Genomic DNA, 21,135 nt, shown 5'->3' with positions numbered 1-21,135 from the left:
GAGTGAGGGTGCTTAGACATGTTAGGATCCTTTACCTTGCTTGATACCCTCTTTTAGATTGCTAGATACACATCTTCGGCGAGCTAGATACACTCCTTTACCTTGCTAGATACACTTATTTACCTCGCAAGATACACATCACTCCTTTAGATTGCTAGATACACATCTCTGTCAATCTAGATACACTTTTTTACCTTGCTAAATACACTTCTTTAGATTGCCAGATACACCTCTTTACCTTGTTAGATACACTCATTTACCTTACTAGATACACATCACTCCTTTAGATTGCCAGATACACATCTCTGACAAGCTAGATGCACTCTTTTACCTTGCTAGATACAACTCTCTGTCAGCTAGATACACTCCTTTACAATGTCGAAACCCAAAATTAGTATTGAGTAGTGAACATTGTAGCAGTTGAAGCAATCATTTGAGCAGTATATGAATAAACATTGATAAAAAATAGGTCAAAAAATTCAAGATATTGTAACCTAAGTATATGCAACAATTAAAAGTTGGGAAAATCAAAAAAAAAATGGATGGTAAAATAGTTTGATGAGGAAATTAATAAAAAGGAAGAAATATGAAAGAAAAAATGCGGAATTAAGAAATAGAGGAGAAAAAGCAATAGCGAAACTCACATTTGATGCGAGGAAGGAAGATTGAATTGGTAGAAAGTCAGAAGAAGAATTGTAGCGAATGATGATGATGATCGAATTTTGATAATTCAAAATCATGGGATGCACTCATTCCACTCTTCATTCTGAGTTTCTAATCAACCGTCTTTCAAATCTGCAATTCATGGAAGTTGTTGGAAAATCCATAAATTATTGATGGAAATAAGAGGGACAAAAGAAGAGCACCTGCTTGGTCTGCGTGGCTGGCGAAGGATAGCACCGTCTCCGGCGATCGTCCGGGAAACTACGACGGATGGTGGTGGTGGATGATGGAGATGGAAGTTAGGCGGGATGTGGATTAACATAAAGGAGAAGGGAGAGGGAACTCTTTTGAAGTCAGAGCGATGGGTTAGTTTTGTTGTTAAGATTATTTTCTAAATTAGTTCGCACGGTTCGCACCGTACTTTAGTTCGCACCTGATCTCGACCCTATATATATATATATATATATATATATATATATATACACATACATACAGGGAGGATCCGGTGAGTCCACCCCCTTAGATGAGTCCTGAGTCCAAATAAGGACCGTATGATCTATAGGATGGAGCGCTAAGATTGTGCCACGTATACTACTTAATTAAAACATAAAGACCGAACATCTTTTTGTTTCCTTCATTTCAAATTCTCCCTTATCTTGCCCATCTGCCCCCCCCTCTCTCTCTCTCTCTCTCTCTCTCTCTCTCTCTCTCTCTCTCTCTCTCTTTCCAGTTCATAGACTATACATCTGAGGTAGTACATTTTATTGTTTATTTTCTGAGTTTTATTTTAAAGTTTTTGAGTTCTGCTTTAGTATAAATTTTTTGAGCACATTTACTAAAGCATTACACTAAAAAAATATAATATTGCTCAAAAACTATATTTATAAATGGTAATATGCTCAAAAATGTGTATATGCTCAAAAACTACAAGGTCTGAGGTACTAACTTAGATGCGTAATCCTTTTTCTCCCCCCCTCTCTCTCTCTCTCTCTCTCTCTCTCTCTCTCTCTCTCTCTCTCTCTCTCTCTCTTATTCCCCAAATAAAAAAACCCTAGAAAAATCTCAAAATTGAAAGAAAAAATTGCCGATTCCGTTGGTTTTAATCAAATCAACATCTCAAGAATTAAACGAATGTCGATCTAAGTGCATATTCTTCATATACGAATATGCGATCGAATCGATCATGTATTATTCGTTTTATTGTTTGAGCCATAAGATATAGTATGAAGCTTTGACTTCATAAGATTTTTTGATTTCAAGATTCAATTGAAAACATATGAGGACGGAGTGTCGTATTTTCGAACATTTTGATGACAATATGAAAATTTTGATTTCAAGATTCAATTGAAAATTTTATATCGTAACTAATTGTTAGTATAACAATATGAATTGATAATGTTATTTGTTCATATAAGACATTTCCAGAGTATTAGTTATTACTATAACACATACTTTTGATTATTGTAATACATTTGTCTTTGTTTATTGCGTACTCGTATTGTAACACCTCTAATTGTTATTATAACACATAATTGATATTATTGTAACACATATTTTTCAATGTTGTATCACGTTAATGCAGTTACTGATATTGTAACACATACTCCATACTCGGTAATTGTTTGTTATTGTAACGCATATTTAATGTTATTGAAACACATATAAGCTTATGTCGATGTTAATTGCCGATTGAGATTGAGCCTCTTATCCCGTCATGTAGCAACATTTCTACGAATTAGTGAATGACGCTGTGGTCTTTACTGCATTTTGAATTGATTTTTGTTTGTTCATTCTTTTGACAGTTTGGAGGAAAAATATTGTTACCATAATTGATTAACTATGTTATAATTTTGAGGAAACTCTGTTACTCTATTTTTATGCTTATGTTATGATATTTGCATTATGCTAATTGCCTTTTTAATGAATCTCCATATGCATGTTCTTAGAAGAAGGGTTGGAGTGTATGAATATTTTTTTTAATTGAACAAGAAATACTTGTGTTATGGCAATAGTTTAATTATGTTATAGTTAAATGTTTCAATGACATTGCGACTTTGTTACGAATTTACGATTATTAACATTGCGACTTTGTTACGAATTTACGATTATTACTGTATAACAGTGTTACAATATTGGTGTAACATTCTTAACTAATGTGAATTGTTTAGCAGTGTTAAAAAGATGGTTTGACAATTTGTTCAATTACTTTTTATCTTATGATGCAACATTGAAATTAGGTTGCCTCAAAAATCAAATGCTGAAGTACTGTGAAATGTTGATGTTTAGGATCTAAAATTCACAAATAGTTGAAGTAGTTTGACTAACCATAAAGGCTTGAACTACTATATGAAGGTTATAAAATATTTTCTTTTTGTAGTAGAATGATATTTGAATGACATCATGTAGAGTAATTGGTGCTTTGACGGGTACAAGACCATAAACTTGAAGAAAAGCAATTCAGGTGCATTTATCTTTTGTTTTCAAGCATTTCCTTTTTAATGATTTTCTAATAACTGTTGTAGAATGATATTTGAATGATATTCTGTCGATTAAGCGTATTTAATTGTTTATACCTACTAGTTTTCATCGTTCCATTTATTCTATGTATTTCTATATATATGATGTGAGAAATGAGAAGTGACCTCGATGTTATTATAACACATAGTTTGTTGTTTATAACACAAATTGGCAGGTAATGTAACACATTTACGACTGTTGTAACACATATATCTTTGTCCGCAAATCCATACAAGTACGGTCATTATAACACATATGAGTGGTTATTGTAACGCATATTTATTACTATACTGCAATAATACATTATTAAATGTTATTGTAGTTTGTAACACATTTTTTTGTTATTGTAACACGAGTTTGCTATTATTGTAACACATATTTATAGTACAGGTATAGAAATGGATGATAAGGGGAGTGGAGTTAGGGTGATCTTGGACTTGTTTGAGAATGCTGTCCAAAGGTGGCAGGGGGTCGAGTTGAGTAAACATTTGATGATATCATGGGCTAATTGGAATGTTAGAAACGATGTTTGTCATGGTAAGCGAAGTAGAAATGCGAATGAAATTGTTGAGTAAGCGTGGACCTATTGGAACGCGTATTTATATTTAATAATATTTTAAAGCCAATTAGCTCAAATGGTAGAGCATTGTGCAATGCACAAGATGTGGGTTCGACTCCCATATTGGCTAATTGTTATTAGTGTTACATTAAAGCCTAGCTAGTGTCACTTTCAGGCCAAACTAGTGTTATAGTTACGCCCAAGTTATTTAAGTATTGATTTTTGAGGTTACAAACTTGTAAACCTACTTTGACTAGTACTACATGCCGTGCATATTATTTTGTTACAGATATATCCGCCAATAAATCTTTGTGTGCATCAGACACTTGCCCATGCATGTCGTTGCTGCATGACCATAGCCACCACATTCTTTAATTCTAGCATTACAACATAGAATAACAAGTGTATTACTATTACATTTTTAGTGTATTTTGTGTTACTTTATAAAATAATTAGTGTTAAAACTTAAAGTATTAAGTGTTATTATATATACGAATTGGTATTACTTTCTAAAATAAGTAGTGTTACTCTTAGCTAGTCACTTTGTTCGATAACGAGTGTTACCACATAGAAGAACTCGTGTTACTACATAGAATAACTAGTGTTACTTTATATATGATCGTCTAAGTGGGAGTCGAACCCACACCATGTGCAATAGCACATTGCTTAGAAATCATTGTTACTTTATATATTAACTAGTGTTACTTAATAGAGTAACTAATGTTACTTCTTGGAAGATTAATATACAAAACTAGTGTTACTTTATATAGTAAGTAGTGTTACTTTGTATAGTATGTAATGTTACTTCATAAAAGTTTGGGCGTTCTTCTGCTGTTCTACATTATCTACCAAAATAGAGTAATTATGTTCAAAATTAGTGTTAGTATGTGGTGTAATGAGTGTTACTTTTAAAGTAACCAATGTTATTACTCTTTATAGAACTATTATTCGGCATTAATGTTCCAGTATTGAATTACTCTATCTAACAACCGTGTGAATCCTTATAATAACTAAAACGACTCCATTGATGATAAGTTTAAATCACATTAACTTCATAATTTAAACTACATAATTGACCTACTAACCTTTAAAGTATAAATATAAAATTATACTTGTTCGTCTATGTGGGGTTCGAACCCACACCTTATGCAATATAGCACAACGCTCTACCTTTTTGAGCTAATAGACGATAACAACACAATCCTTATAACCCCACGATTTAATAGAATAATCGAAAAACTTCACACAACAACATTACTGTGACACCCATGAACATCACCTGCTCATAGGTTAGATTTTCCGAAACTAGTAGGCTGTTGACTCTTTAAAATCTTATACTCGTACTAAATGTTGTTAGAATCGTGTCTATCCGATACTTCCCGAATCAACTCCTCTAATTTGATGCATTCTCCTTGCATGGTCGACAACAACCTGTCAACCTCCTCTAATTTTCCACATAACGTGCATCTTTAAATTAATCACTTTTTGTAGGATTTCCATTCTTTTTACGTTTTCATACAAATTTTCAGCCTAATGTGCAAATCCATCCATCTTAATAGAGGAATCATGAGCATAAGATTAACAGTCAACATTTGATAAAAATAAAAATAATCAACAAATAAAATGTCATATACCTTGTGTATCCGCTAATAAATCGATGTGAGTGCGACCCTAGTCGCTCCACAAAATCCTGTGTTATCGTAAATTAAAAACCTTCACTAAGTACCATAGGGTGCCAAAACAGAGAAAATTTTGACAAAGAAATTAAGTAACGAACCTGGAAGTATTCAATAATTCTAGTGAAGGTTGTCTAAGTGGTCCAGAGTAGATCATGCGTCCGCCACTTTTCAATGGAATCAACTGCAGTGGTGAGATTTTTATACAGGCTTATCAAATTGTGATACGCAGTTTTACCTAAATAATATCTTTTGAAAGTGGATAAAAGATAACAACAACAGAAGTACCAATAGACCATTTTATATTAGCAAGGGCATTAGACTTGTTAAAGGGATGTGAGCATATCAGAATCTCTAATTTAAAAAAAACAAGATGTCTCTTGGAAGGACAAGCGAGATAAAACTAGAGGTCAAGATTTTTGGCTACAAATTACTACCATTGATTGCATTACTCAAGTCTCCATCCTTATCCCATTAATTTGTTTCTTCATGGGTTAAGGTCAACTGAAGAATTTTACCTCATTAAATGCTTCAAATATGACAATGCTTGGTTGATGGATGGTACAAACGACAGTGCTACCAGTAATAACCACATTTTTCACTGCTCTCATGGCAATTCAGCTGCCCTTGCATATAAACCCATTGTACGCTTATCCATGAATATAATTGATGGGTTGGCCACAAGTTCTACCACAATAGTGAGCCATTTCCGTTGCTCAGTTGATAAACCATTGATACCTGGTAGGCCTACTAAAGCATCTCTAACTTCATTGAGCTAAGATAGTTTCAAGAACTTCATTCACAAATTGTTGAAGTAAATGAAATAAATCAGTACTGTTATTTAGTAAATAAGTAGAACATCAAACGAAAGTCTATAAAATTACGATCATACAGTTTTGGTCTTTGAATCGATGGTGTTAGAAAGCCGAACCAGGCTGAAAAGATAACTGATTCCTCAATGGTAATCTGAGGAGAATGTATGTCATTTTGTTCACGGTAACTGATACGCGAGAAATTGTCTCATGTGCAAGTTACAATATAGAAAAATAAGTTGTTACTCCCTCCTATTCACTATGATCTTCCACAATACGTTTTGGGTAGTTTTTAAGAGGAATGAAATTTGTGGTGGAAAATGGAGGAAATGGAAAGTAAGAGAGAAAATGTGGGGGGGGGGGGGGGTCACAAGTCCTATGAACCACAAATTATAGACTAATAAGGAAAGTGGAAGATCTTAGTAAATTTGTCATTTTAGGAAATGTGGAAGATGTTATAGAATAGGAGGGAGTATAATATAGAAAAACTAGTGTTATTTTGTAGAATGTTACCTAGTTCATTTTTGTCAACTTGAATATCTTTAAGGTAGTGTTTGGCAACCTTGATTTCATTTGAATATCATGATTTGAAATTTATAATTTGAAAGTAGAAAATCTAAATCCAATTCCCTTCTTTGGTAAACTAAAGAATTTTAAATTCCGGATTGTATATCCAAATCTATCCTTTTGAAGAAATATAAGTATAAAAAATAATTATTTGTTAGGTGTATTAAAAGATTGATAATCAAAAAATTATCAGCAAATATGACATTTAATTGGATGCATGATAAAACTTCATGTCGATGAGTGCGCAATGGGGAAGTGAAGAAAGCAGACGCACATGGGATTTGAGAATGAGAGGTGTAAGGGTGTTATTTCAAAAGTAGTAAAATAAAGCGGAGTGGGATTTCGACCCATATTTCAACCAAATTCAAATCCAAATATTTCACATTGCCAAACAACGAATTTGGTAGAAATATGGATTTCCAAATAGAATCCAAGTTACCAAACAGGGTGTAAGCTTATTATTATCAACAAATTGAAACTTCACATCATGCTTAGATTATCTGCATTTGTGAAATTTTGATGATTCTCAGGATTTCGGTTAATTTAAAGTAGTTTTAATTGGAAAGAAGAGACGAACTGATTTAATTCAATGTATGACTAGATGATTACAATAGAAAATGATACAAATGTAATGAGATTGTAGAAATTTGGCAAATTGATTAAACTTGAAGAATTTAACAAGAGGAAATATGAATATGATTTTTATGTGTGTTTGTATTCCCCTGTCAACGTTGGTTATATACAACCTAGACGTAATATATGCCGAATAATAACTGATTTCTATTCCTAAATTACATCCTAAATATATGCTAATAATATATTAACAATATAAGAATATGCTGATATTATGCTAATTGCTTAACTCGCAATATTTACGGAATATTGCGTCCAACACCCCCCCTCAAGTTGGAGCATGGGAGTCGAAAATGCCCAACTTGTCGGCCAAAACTTTGAACTGTGGAGGACCCAAAGCGTTGGTGAGTATATCAGCCAGTTGAGCTTGAGTATGAACATAACACGGTAAAACAACACCATTGCTAATATGAGTACGAATGAAATGACAATCAATCTCTATGTGCTTGGTGCGTTCATGGTACACGGGATTGTTGGCAATATGCATGGCACTTTGATTATCGCAATGAAGCCGAACTGGATCGGGAAACTGTATACCAATCCCGGCAAGAAGACCCTTTAACCACAAAATTTCACATGTGGCAGCGGTCATAGCGCGATATTCCGCCTCAGTGGAAGACAATGAGACCGTGGCTTGCTTCTTCGTTTTCCAAGAGATAGGAGAGCCGCCCAGACAAACGAAATAGGCGGTAATAGAACTCCGAGTAATAGGACAACTACCATAGGCCGCATCACAATAGGCTTCAAGTTTGAGAGCCCAATCAGCACGAAAAAAAATTCCTTGACCCGGGTGATTTTTCAAATAACGGACAACTCGTAAAGCCGCTTCCCATTGAATAGAAGTCGGTTGTTTGCATGAATTGAGACAAAATATGTACCGAATACAAAATATCGGGTCGAGTAAGAGTCAAGTAAATCAATTTACCAACCAGACGTCTATATTTCGCGCCATCTTCAAGAGGAGCATCCTTAGTAAGTGCCAATTGGCGTTTTTCGTCCATTGGAACACTAGCAGGTTTACAACCAATAAGACCCGTCTCGGATAACAAATCAAGGACATATTTTCGTTGACAAACAAATAGTCCCTTCGAGCTATGTGCAACCTCAAGTCCCAAAAAATACTTCAACTTCCCCAAATCTGTCATATAAAAGCATTTGTTTAAGTATGATTTAAATGTAGAAATAACATTTGCATTATTTCCAGCAATTACTAAATCATCGACATAAACAAGAATATGTATTTCAACCCCATTTTTGCGGAATGTAAACAAGGAATTATCAGAAACGCTCATAATAAAACCGTAAGAAGATAAAGCTGTAGCAAGTTTAGCATACCAACACCTCGGAGCTTGACGAAAGCCGTATAACGACTTGCGAAGATGACAAACTTTACCCTCGAACCCTTTACTAAAACCAGGCGGCATACGCATATATACTTCTTCCGACAAGTCGCCATGAAGAAAGGCATTATGCACATCCATTTGATGAATTTCCCACTGCTTAATGACAGCAATGACTAAAAAAGTGCGCACGGTGACCATCTTAACTGTCGGAGCAAATGTTTCAGTAAAATCAACACCTGCTTCTTGATGATTACCAAGTACTACGAGCCGAGATTTAAAACGTTCCACAGTTCCGTCAGACTTGTGCTTAATTTTAAACACCCACATACACCCAATTGCTACTTTCCCGGATGGTAAATCACATACTGTCCAGGTATTATTTTTCTCAAGTGCATTAATCTCCTCGGTCATGGCTTGTCTCCATCGAGAATCACCCATGGCGTCCTTAAAGGATTTGGGCTCGACATCTCGAGTCAAAGCTGCAAGAAAATGACAATGTGGTCGCGAAAAATTTGCATAATTCACAAAATGAGTTAAAGGATAAAATCTACCTGAGACGGAATCAGCGGTGGTGGGTGACTCTTCCAAGGACGTGTTAATGCAATCCCAACTAACATAATCTTTATGATTCTTATTCGGAATTTTATCTCGCTTTCCACGACCAAGAATTTCAGCACTCGAATCTGCCTCAACCGTTTGATGTGAACCAGTCCCCAATTCGCCAGTTACAGGTGTAGCACTACTGTCATTTTCACCAGTTGCAGGTGCAGCGCTACTGTCGCTACTGTCAGTCGTAGCTGGGCTAGTTTCAGCTGCACCATTACCCGAATCACCCTGATTTTCGCCCCCCTCCTCAACAGTAGTAGGACCCTCTGTATCGCTACTGGTTGTACCAGGTGAACTCGTGAAACCAGAGTCAATTTCGTCATCAAGAATAGGATTTTCCAAATCATCAGCTACTTTGTTATTATCAGTAAATGAATCCGGCACTGTTGATTTTGAAAAAGGGAAAATACTCTCAACAAAACTTACATCCCGTGACTGAAAATACATACCCGTCTCGAGATCAAATAGTTGCCAACCCTTTTTACCAAATGGATATCCAAGAAAGACACACATCCGACTACAACTATCAAATTTATCGGTGGGATGTAAATTTTTAGCATAAGCTAAGCATCCAAAAGCACGAAGCAAATTTAAATTAGCCGGTTTCCCAAATAAGAGTTCGAATGGTGTTTTTCCTTGTAAAATACGAGTTGGTGTCCTATTAATTAGATGCGCGGCTGTGAGAACACATTCGCCCCAAAAATCAGTGGGTAAGGAACTCTGAAAACGTAAAGCACGTGCTACATTGAGTACATGACGGTGTTTGCGTTCAACTCGAGCATTTTGTTGCGGGGTTTGAACCATAGATGTTTCGAAAAGCATGCCATTTTCACGAAAATAAGGAATTCAAGGCTTAAATTCTGTCCCATTATCACTCCTTACTCGTTTAACAGTAGCATTAAATTGACGAAGAATTAACGCGAAAAATTCCTTCATGAGTCGAGTCACTTCATCTTTGGTTTTCATTAGAAAAATCCACACACTACGTGAATAATCGTCCACAAGAGAAAGAAAATACCGCGACCCACAAGATTGATTCGAATCATAAGGACCCCAAACATCACAATGTAAAAGATCAAACAAATGTGCTGCTTTAAAAGCTACGCATCGCGGGAATGCGAGAATTAATGACAAACTCGTGTTGCTCGACGTGCTTTTCGTTCCGGATTTTACTTATAATTTATTGTCTGTCTCTCAATTGCTTGTTTCCCAAAAATTATGTATTCAATTCACTAATTCCATTTGTGTTATTCAGGACCCTACCTTGAAGACGAGGATTGGTGAGGGTGCACTCGCAAATGGCCTCTATCATTTGCCCATGGATTTACCAGGTCGTGTTAATGCAATCGAAGACGTGTTTCTCCCAGCAGTTGGGCTCGCTATGACCCGGTTTCTTGCAGTGAGAGCATTTAAGCCGTGGTCTCCCCTGTTTCGAACTAGACCCCTGTCCACCTTGGACCGCAAACGCCATTGCTGTAGACCGTTCCTGAGTGACAGTCCGCACTTCCTCCTCCTGCACCATCCTGGAGTAAACATAATCCAAAGAGGGCAGGGGAGTAATAACCAGAATAGAGGAACGCGCCGTTGCATATACCGGGAGAAGGCCCATTAGAAACTGTCGAGTCTGCCGTGTTTCGCGACGGTCACGTAACTTAACCGAGATGTTATACTTGCAACCAGAACAATCACAAGTGGGAAGGGCGTCGTAGTCATTGACGTCATCCCAAAGCTTCTTCAAACGACCGTAAAAATCCATTACAGTGTCTCAATCCTTTTGTTTGCAATCAAAAATTTTCGACTCCAAATGATAAATTTTAATGCCATTGCCACGAGAAAAGCGAATGTCATCCCATAATTCTACAGAAGTGTCTCGTTAAGAAATCGATGGTCGAAGTGTGGGATCAATCGTATTGAAAATCCATGCTATCACCGTGCAATTAACCGTAATCCAGTCGTCTAGATCCTCGGAGTCAGCTGCCGACCGTTTGAGTGATCCATTGACAAAACCGAGCTTCCTTTTTGCCCCCAAACCATTGCGAAAACCCTTTGACCATTCCGCGTCATTAGAGCCTTTGAGCATTACATGAGTAATTTTGGCTGAGACTCCATCGGAATTGGAAATAGCGTACACAGGTTTGGTGATATGCGGCGTGGGAGGAGTAATTAGTTCGTTGCCTGGCATGATTTAGGTTTCGACAAAATCGAAACCTTAACCTGATACCATAAAGAATTTAACAAGAGGAAATATGAATATGATTTTTATGTGTGTTTGTATTCCCCTGTCAACGTTGGTTATATACAACCTAGACGTAATATATGCCGAATAATAACTAATTGCTATTCCTAAATTACATCCTAAATATATGCTAATAATATATTAACAATATAAGAATATGCTTATATTATGCTAATTGCCTAACTCGCAATATTTACGGAATATTGCGTCCAACAAAATTGAATTCAAAGCAAATCAAAATAATCGCAAATTATACAAATTCTTCCTATAGAGGAAAATAGATAACTTGATTTAACTCATGTAGAATAACTTTTAACAATTGTCGTTCGTTTCGATCTAACTCAGCACAAAATTGTGCATGATTACAAAGAGGAGAATATCAACTAACTCAATAATAACAAAGAGAAAAAGAAATTGAATTGAAATCTTTAATTGAGAGTGAATTAACAGAGAATAACTAAGAATTAAGAACACTTGAAGTAAAGATCAACTAGCATAGTAAATATCATCAAATAATTCGGAAAATATATATGATCACAAAATCTAGCACACGATATTCACAAAAATCTAAAACACAATCAAGTTAGGGTTTTAATATTAGACGATACTGAAACGGAAAATCAATGAACTAATAAAAAAATTACAAAGGAAATCATGAGAAAACTTACCAGAACAATAACATGATTGAAGATTTGCTATTAGATGATAAAGATTAGAGTCTAATCGAAAATTTGTGCACAACTTGAATGCGAATACGAAGAGAATGGCGCGCGCAAATTCGGGGAAGTAGGAAATAAACCCCATACGTTTAACCCGATGTGCATATTAGTCCCATGTCTTTCAACAAGTGCAAATTAACCCCACTACTTTAGCTTTTGGTGCAACTTACCACCATTTTATTTGTTTTACTGATATTTAATTTATAACTTTTTTTTTTCTTTTTCCAATTTGATTTTTCTCCTTTATATTGTTTTATAGACCTATGTACCCTTAACAATCTCTTCTTAGTATGCTTTACTCTAGTGCATTCTCCCACTACATGCCACAATCACAACCACCACCACCACCACCTGTGACAACCCTCCACAGCCTATTACACCACAAGTCACAACCAACTAACTACACCGACATACACCACTAGACCATCTAACCCGCATTACGCCGACCTTACGCACATGCCGCCCATTGCCATCAAATCCGCCCGCTTCGACGAAGGTTTTCAATGATTGGGATGGGGATTTTTGGGCAGATTATAGGTTTTCGGGGAGGGGGGGGGGGGGGTAGGGATGGTGGTTCGTGTGGTTGGGTCGGTTTCAATGGAAATGGGGTTGTGGTAAGGGTGGTCGGAGGCAAAGAGGCAAAGTTCTTGGTGGTTGATTATGATTTTGAATTAAACTCAGGAGGTTTGTGGTGGTCGGAAGTAGGTGGTGACGATGGTGGTGTGATGGTTCGGGGGGGGGGTAAAGGTCTGGTGACGAGAAAAGGGTAAAATTGGGTTTTAACAATTTAGTAATACCATATATGGTTATATAATATCCATTAATTATGTTAGCTCCATTTTTATATTTTTATATTACAAAAATTTAATATTTGGATCGAAATGCACCATAGGACAAAGTAGTGGGGTTAATTTGCACTTGTTGAAAGACATGGGGCTAATATGCACATAGTGTCAAACGTATGGGGTTTATTTGCTACTTCCCCGCGCACCAATTTGGTGATAGAGAAATTTCAACATAGATAATGAGGGAAGTTGACGAGTGCCAAATATTTTGTAATAATAGGTGAATTTACAATCTTACCCTTAATGTGATGCGTCAGATGTCAATCGTTAGATCTGTTTGATCTAATGGTCCAGAATTGGACGCAGGACTCATTTAAGATGGGCAGACTCTCTTGATCCTATTTATATAAATATATAATTTTTTAAACAAGCACATTTTTGAGCTACCAAAGTAATCCGATGATTTAGTTTACTTTTATATTCCCTAGGTCAAACCATGAATAATGGAACTTGTCCAAATAACTTCCTATTTGTTATTTTCTGATCGCTGGTCCATTTAAGCTACTAGCTTAATGCAACTATTTGCTTAAACCAAACTAGTGTAGATCCCCGTGCTACAGCACGATATTTTTTTATTTCTGTTTTATAAAGAAATAATCTCATTAAATTAATTATATAAATTAACTGTACCTTTAATGTTATAATGTATTAATATAATCTTAGTAAGAGGTAGAAAAAGAAAGTTTATTACCATCAAAAGACACTTTAAGTTAAGTTATTTTTGTCTTAAACCATTTTTACTTTAACATAAAAATTGTTACGTCCTTTAAAATATACATCATATTTATAGTGTAACTGATGAAGGATAATATAAGAAAATTTACGTAATTTTAGGGTGTAAGTGATGACAATAATTATGTTAAAGACTGCAGAAGAAGTAGGTTTGCGTAATTTTAGTGTGTAACTGACGAAGAATAATATCTATGGAAATGGAAATAATCGATTGCATAATAAATTATGGATTTAATGAAAAAGTCATAAATATGAATTTTAATTAAAAAGATTAAAGTTTAATTATAAGAATATATTAATTGAAAGGATAATAATGTAATGAATGTTTTTTACTTGTTACCTTATTTAGCTAGATGCTTTTTGGAGGGAAAACTAAGAGAATTTTTATTCTCTTAGTAGTAGGGGGATTATCCTACTTGAACAACTTCAAGTGTTTAGATATTAACATGCAATTTCTTAAAATTGCAATTAAGGCCTCAAGCTAACCCATTAGACTTGCTCAAATGCATTTTTTGTGAACACTCCGGTCCAAACCTAGGTGATGTGACTCATATTTGAGCACATTTAGTCCCCGAATTAACCTCGTTCCTATGCTTTATAGCACATAATTGGGTCATTTACTATCTTTAGTTTCCCATGTTGCATATTCTTTCACTACTACAGATACAGGCTATAACAACGGTCAAAAACCGTTGTTATATAAAAAAGCGGACGTTGTTAAAGCGTCCGTTGTAGAAGGTTTTAACAACGGTTGGTTTACTTAACGAAACCGTTGTCAAAAAATATTAACAACGGTTTTATGTATAAAAACCCGTTGTGGAAAGTGTCACTCAATTTTGGGGGGAAAGTTATAACAACGGGTTGTAATATACAAAACCGTTGTTATAACTAAAGACAACGGGTTGTTTCTCAATAACCGTTGTTGTTTGTTCTTAAAAAATAAAAAAAAATTAAATTAAATATTACTAGATGCATGCATAATTACGGCTGTTAGAATTCGATGCATGCATTATTACCGACATCACTTTGTACATATGAACGGATAATATGGAATGAGAAGGGTTAGTAATAGGATTTAAAGCAGCATTATTGAGAGATATGATGATGATTATTATGGCACAACTTCCTAACATATATATTAATTAAAAAGCAATTAACTCAACCCACACATTGCTTAGTATAAATACATTGCATATCTCAACTAACATTTCCATTATCTCATATATTCATCTCCAAACTCTAACTGTTAAAACAAACTCTACTTAATCTTTCAAATTAAACTCAAAAAACTCTAACAAAATGAATGATTTCATCCTAAAGACTCTTACCATGATCGAGAACAACAACAACTTCATCCGCCGGTTCCTCCATATTGAGGAAAGTTTCAGAGCTACCTTGCGGAAGCTCGATCCGCACAAAGCACGCCAAAGAAAATGGCTTGACGGAGCAAAGATTTGCGGCTATATGACGATATAGCAATCTGAAACGGAACCTCCAAATAGCCAAGGAGGAGAGAACGGATACGATAGAGCACAATAAGATCCTCCATGAAAATATAAGAATTGCATTTTTACATATGTAATTTTTTTTTTAATTTATGTATTTATAAATATATATATATATATATTAATTATGTTTATCTTACTTCTTCATCTTGCTTCTTCATTGTTTTAGTAACTAATTATGCGAACAATACTTAAACAAATAACATAATGGTCGATAAAAACACATACATGCAAAAGAAATAAATAGAAAAAGAAAATAATGACGATGAAACTAACAGTACGTGACGGCGAGATTTACCTGATAAATACAGAACGTAATAGACGATGAAATCACAGTGACGGCGAGAAGATAAAGCGACGATGAGAAAGAGAGAAATAGAGAAAGAGAGAAAGAGAGTGTGTATGTGTTTTGTGTTTGTTTGTCTGATGTGTTTATGTTTGTGTATTAAGGGTTGTGTTTTGTGGCTGCAGCAGACTTCTGTTTGTGTGGTTTATAGTATTGAAGGTATTGACAACGGTTATTAAACAACAACCGTTGTGAAATAAGTTTTAACAACGGTTGTAAAAAAACACCCGTTGTTAAATAAGGTTTAACAACGGGTTTAAAAAATAACCGTTGTGATTACTTTTCACTAACTTTGCGCCAATTTTGCGCCAAATTATTAACAACGGTTGTGCATGTGTGACCCGTTGTTAAAACTAATAACAACGGTTTTTATAACCATACCCGTTGTAATTGATTTTAGTAAAATTCGCGCCATACATTCTACAACGTCTATTGTGATTTTCGTGAATAATCGTTGTTAAAGGGGCGTTGTAGTTGCCTGGATTTGTAGTAGTGTTTGAGGTTTTGTCCCCTTGGTAAGAAAAGGTTGCTAACCTTGCATTTATGAGGCGAAATGAAGCTAAATGGATCGCACCTAATGACCAAGCATCAAAGAGAAGACCAATACTAGAGGCCTAAGTAGATAATAAACTGAAATGGGCAATGATGAAAGGATCCTTGCATCCCCAAAATGATCCTCGCGGATTGTTAAGGAGGAAAAGAAGAGAAGCTGTCTGTCCAGGAATCCGAGCGGATCATACACGATCCGGGCGTCTCACAACACCAAGATCCGGGCGTCTTGTTCCCAAGACGAGTGGATTGCAGCCCGAGGAGCCGAGCGTCTTCCCTTGGATCCGAGCGGATCCTAAGACAGAAGAGCCCGTGCCGCTGCACAGGACGGGCGGATCGTGGCAAGACTAGCATGGGAACCACTCATTTCCTTCGAGAGGAGCATTTCCTCAACTTTCTTAGGGTCTTAATAGTCATTTAAGCCCTTAGTAACCCTAATCTTTATACCTAATCTTTAGTATAAATACCCCTTTGTACTACCTAGATTAGGATGCTCTCTTAAGCAATCCTAATCCATCCTTAATCACTTTGTAATTCTCTCAAATTAGTCTTAATTTAGTTGTAATACAATTTCTCAATATTAATCACATCTTAATCTTTCCTTATTTCTCTATTGTTCTTCCTTTATTTTGGGTAATTAGAAGATTATTTGGGTTTACTTGGAGGATTGACAACCTTCCATCAATCATCAAGTACTTCTATTATTCTTTTCTTTATTATTTAGAATCATCTTCATAGGTATAATTCTCTCTTAACCTTATTTAATTATTGTTAATTACTTTCATTTATTCATCATGTTTTACTTTGTTAGTATAATTAACAACCTTGCTAGCATGCTAAACTCGATAATGTGTGAGTAGTTTCCTTAGCTAGGGTTAATGGGGAATTAGGAGAAACCAACATGGGGAATGATTCATGCTTAATCTAATATGTTTTCATAATTAAATTGCTTACTTTTTGTGATTTCAACTTATGCACATGTTATGTTTGATGAAATGCGAGCCTATGAATCCTTGCATTTTTTACGCATCACCTATATTTTCAATGAGGCTGTAAGCTTATACACCAACTCGAGCCTCATTAGACCATGTATATAGTTGAATAGGAAGGATTAAGTTGACTTGTAGGTGTTGTACAATCTAATCGATTCGGCTCCGGGACCCAAACCTTCTTAGGGATTGTAAGCTTATACACCAACTCGATCCCATCACAACAATAAGTGCTTGCTATATAATTGAGAACACGTTTGTATGATCAACTCCCATGAATCCTCTATGAACCCATGACACCCTAGTGCCTTTAATCAATTGTTTATATCTCTTTTATTTGTCTTGCTTTGTTTTCATTAATTTACTTTCATCTTGTTGATTAGTTTAGTTGATCTCCTATCTCAACCTAAATTGTTAAACCCTAAGACAAAACCATTTGCAATTGACAATCCTACATCAATACCCATCCCTTGGGATCCGACCTTTACTTGCCTCTTTGCTAAGAGTAGTTTGTAAAGTTATAAATATTATTTTGGTTGGTAGCTTTTGATGACGAGTTTAAACCACACCAAAAATGGCGCCGTTGCCGGGGACGGTGTTAACTTGATTTGATTTTCATTTATTGGTTTTAGTTGTGTCTTTCTTTACCTTGGGGACGGCTACCCTTGTTATTGACTCATTAGAGAAGTTGACACTTGCTTTCTACAAGAAATTCTATCCTCCGAACAAGATTAACATGTTGAGAGCCCAAATCACCGGGTTCAAACAAAGGGATGAAGAATAATTGTATGAACCATGGGAGAGATTTAAGGACACTTGTCGTTCTTGTCCACACCATGGACTTAGCGAGTGGTTCCTTGTGCAACAATTTTGGAATGGTCTATATGAAGACTCCCGCAACATTCTCAATATGGGATCAAAAGATGGTATGTTCACCGAAGTTGATGACAATCAAACATGGGCCAAAATTGAAGAGATGGCGGTTCATAATTCACAATATAGTAGGCCTCGAAAGGCCACTAGAGGAGGAAAGCATGAGGTAGATTCCATCACTCAATTGGGTGCCCAACTAAGTGCTCACATTGACACCATCAATTTGAAATTTGAGAAAGCTATGGCTAAGCTTGATGAAGCTTCCAAATCACCCAAACAACATGTTAATGCTATGGTGGCATCATCGTCAATTCCAAGTGGAGTATGTGAGAGTTGTGGAACTTTGGGACATGACCAAAGTGAATGTAGGGGAACAAGTGAATGCTTTCCAAGCATACAAAAGTGGCATCCCTCATTCCAAATATTACAATGAGAATACCAAATTCTATCCCAGTCTTTTATACAAAAGGCGAAATGTTCAAAACCCTCAACCAACATACACCCCACCTCCAATGAGAAATCAAGCTCAAAGACCCTTTTAGAACCAAAGCCAAGGTCATCAAAATCAAAATCAACCTTCTTACAATCAACCCAATGACCAAGGCTTTGATGTTCAAAAAGTGGTCCTCCAAATGCAAAAGAACCAAGAAGAATTTTTCACCCAAATGCAAAAAGATAGCCAAGCCAAAGACATCACCATCAATAACATCCTAGCCCACACCAAGATGTTGGAAACCCAAATATATCAATTAGCATCTTCTAGCTCTCAAAGACAAAAGGGGAAATTACCACCTCAAAGTAATCCCCCAAGATATAAGTCGATTAGTGCCATCCATTTGAGAAGTGGTACAAGGTATGAAGGGCCGAAGAAGCCAATTGATGAAGACATTGTGGATGCTAGTGACAAGCAAAGAGTTGTGGAGAACTCTAAAGAAGAAGAATCAATTTCAAAGAATAAGAATGAAGAGAATGCCAAAGAAAGAGAGCCTATTGTGATTAGACTTCCATTCCCAAGTCGTCAAACTAAGCCTAAGTTTGATGAACAACTTGAAAAGTTCATGGAAATTGTGAAGAACTTAGAAGTCTCAATCCCATTCACGGAATTGATCAATCATGTTCCGGCCTATGCAAAGTACATGAAAGATATTTTTACTAAGAAGAAATCCATCCGGAAGCTAGAGACTATTGCATTCACTAAAGTGAGTAGTGCTACTGTTCAAGGAAGTTTACCTCCAAAACTCAAAGATCTGGGAAGTTTCTTTATTCCATGCACCATGGGTAACACTACAATCAACAAAGCATGACGTGACCTTGGAGCAAGTGTAAGTGTCATGCCATACTCGGTATGCAAGAGGCTAGGAATGGGAGAGCTCAAATGCACTAACATTACTCTTCAAATGGCGGATCGATCAACAAAGATACCTTTAGGGGTATGGGTGGATGTGCCCGTGAAAATTGGCAAGTTCTTCATCCAGGTAGACTTCGTCATTGTAGATATGGAGGAGGATTCTAACATTCCTATCATCCTAGGAAGACCTTTCTTGCATACCGAGGGAGCGGTGATTGATGTGAAACATGGAGAGCTCACACTTGAAGTGGGGGATGAGACAATCACTTTTAACCTTGACAAAACAATGCGAGCTCCCCGAATACATGAGCCATGTTTCATGGTCGATCATTATAGCCGAGAAAGTGATAGGAAGAAGTTGGCATCTCAATGCAAAGATCAAGCTATGGGTAAAGAATCACCACCTATATGGAAGAAGAAAGTGGACAATCCTCAAGATGCTCTATCCGGAGAGAAAGGAGATTTCAACAACAAAGAGAGCTTGAATAGCTCACCACCAATTATTAAAAGAAAGGAAGAAGGCCTCATTGGCCTTGACAACAAGAAAGAGGAGTTGTTTTTATCAACTCATGATACAATTGGAGAACAAGCTAGTGAAGTTTGTGGTCTATGAGATGACGAATTTGAAGATTAGTCAATCCTTACATTGGCAATGCTATGACCTTAAACCAAGGCTTTGGTGATCATCTTGACTCAAGTCACCACCATGAAAAACACAATGTGCAAAGGTCTATTGGTGATCTTTATAATGACAATGAACAAGCCTTTGACTACTTCTACAAGGTGTTGAGCAACATCAACAACACCTTGGATATGCCCCCTTGACATCTCATTCAAGAGTGAGAGTTTGGTGGAGTCCTCCCTAAACCACCATTTGTAAATATTATAACCTTTAAACTTGCATTTTACTTGTTGTATTGCATTTTTGTCAATTTTGGATTTGCAATTTCATACTTTGATCAAGATTTTCATTTTGAGAGAAAGTGAGGGAGGGATTTTAATGCGTTTTAATGTGTAGTGTTGATCTAGTGTGGGGATAACAATTGCCTAGGCTACGAGTCTTCATAGTGCACCCACAATGTTGAACAAAGGCATGAAGAAAGAATGATATGGAAAATGGAGATCCCCACGGGTGGACCTGAACTCGTGGGTACAAAATAAGATACGAGCATCTCAGAGGGAACCCGCTCGTCTTGGAAGTGATCCGAGCGTCCTGGCTTTAAGACGCTCGTCTTGGGAGGGCTGAGAATGAAAAATTTGGTCTATTTAATTATATGAGCAGACTACATAGAAGACGCCCGTCCCAGTCCTGAAGCCGCTCATCTTAAGAGAAATCTGCGTGTTCTGGCTGCTTCAAAAATTTAAGATTCAAACTGTCTATGAATCCGAGCGTCCCCAGGTGAAGACGAGCGTCCTTAGTAAAATCCGCCCGTCTCCTGAAGAATCCGCGCGTCTCAGCACGGGTTAAGAATTTCAAAGCTTACTGACTGAGGATCCGAGCGTCCCCAGCCTAAGACGCCCGTCTCTTGCTGCTGAATGAATATAACACGGGATTAAAATCTCCTCATCCCCAATTCATTTCTTTCTTTCAAAACACAAACACACACCTTTCTCCCT

General features: G+C 36.3%; 1 long non-coding RNA gene and 1 other non-coding gene across 2 annotated transcripts; both read right to left on the bottom strand.

Moving 5' to 3' along the window:
* Positions 1–250: 250 nt before the first annotated feature.
* On the bottom strand, positions 251–1,015 carry LOC141598224 (uncharacterized). The gene is made up of 3 exons (XR_012523346.1): positions 867–1,015; positions 645–795; positions 251–368 (listed from the first exon to the last, which is right to left on the bottom strand). It is a non-coding gene; the product is annotated as an uncharacterized LOC141598224 (long non-coding RNA).
* A 17,018-nt stretch (positions 1,016–18,033) lies between these two features.
* LOC141603954 (small nucleolar RNA R71) lies at positions 18,034–18,140 on the bottom strand. Its single transcript, XR_012525787.1, has one exon. It is a non-coding gene; the product is annotated as a small nucleolar RNA R71 (small nucleolar RNA).
* Positions 18,141–21,135: the final 2,995 nt, after the last annotated feature.

Source organism: Silene latifolia, chromosome 9 (assembly GCF_048544455.1).
Source record: "Silene latifolia isolate original U9 population chromosome 9, ASM4854445v1, whole genome shotgun sequence".
NCBI lineage: Eukaryota > Viridiplantae > Streptophyta > Magnoliopsida > Caryophyllales > Caryophyllaceae > Silene > Silene latifolia.
This window is presented reverse-complemented; position numbering and strand designations above follow the sequence as displayed.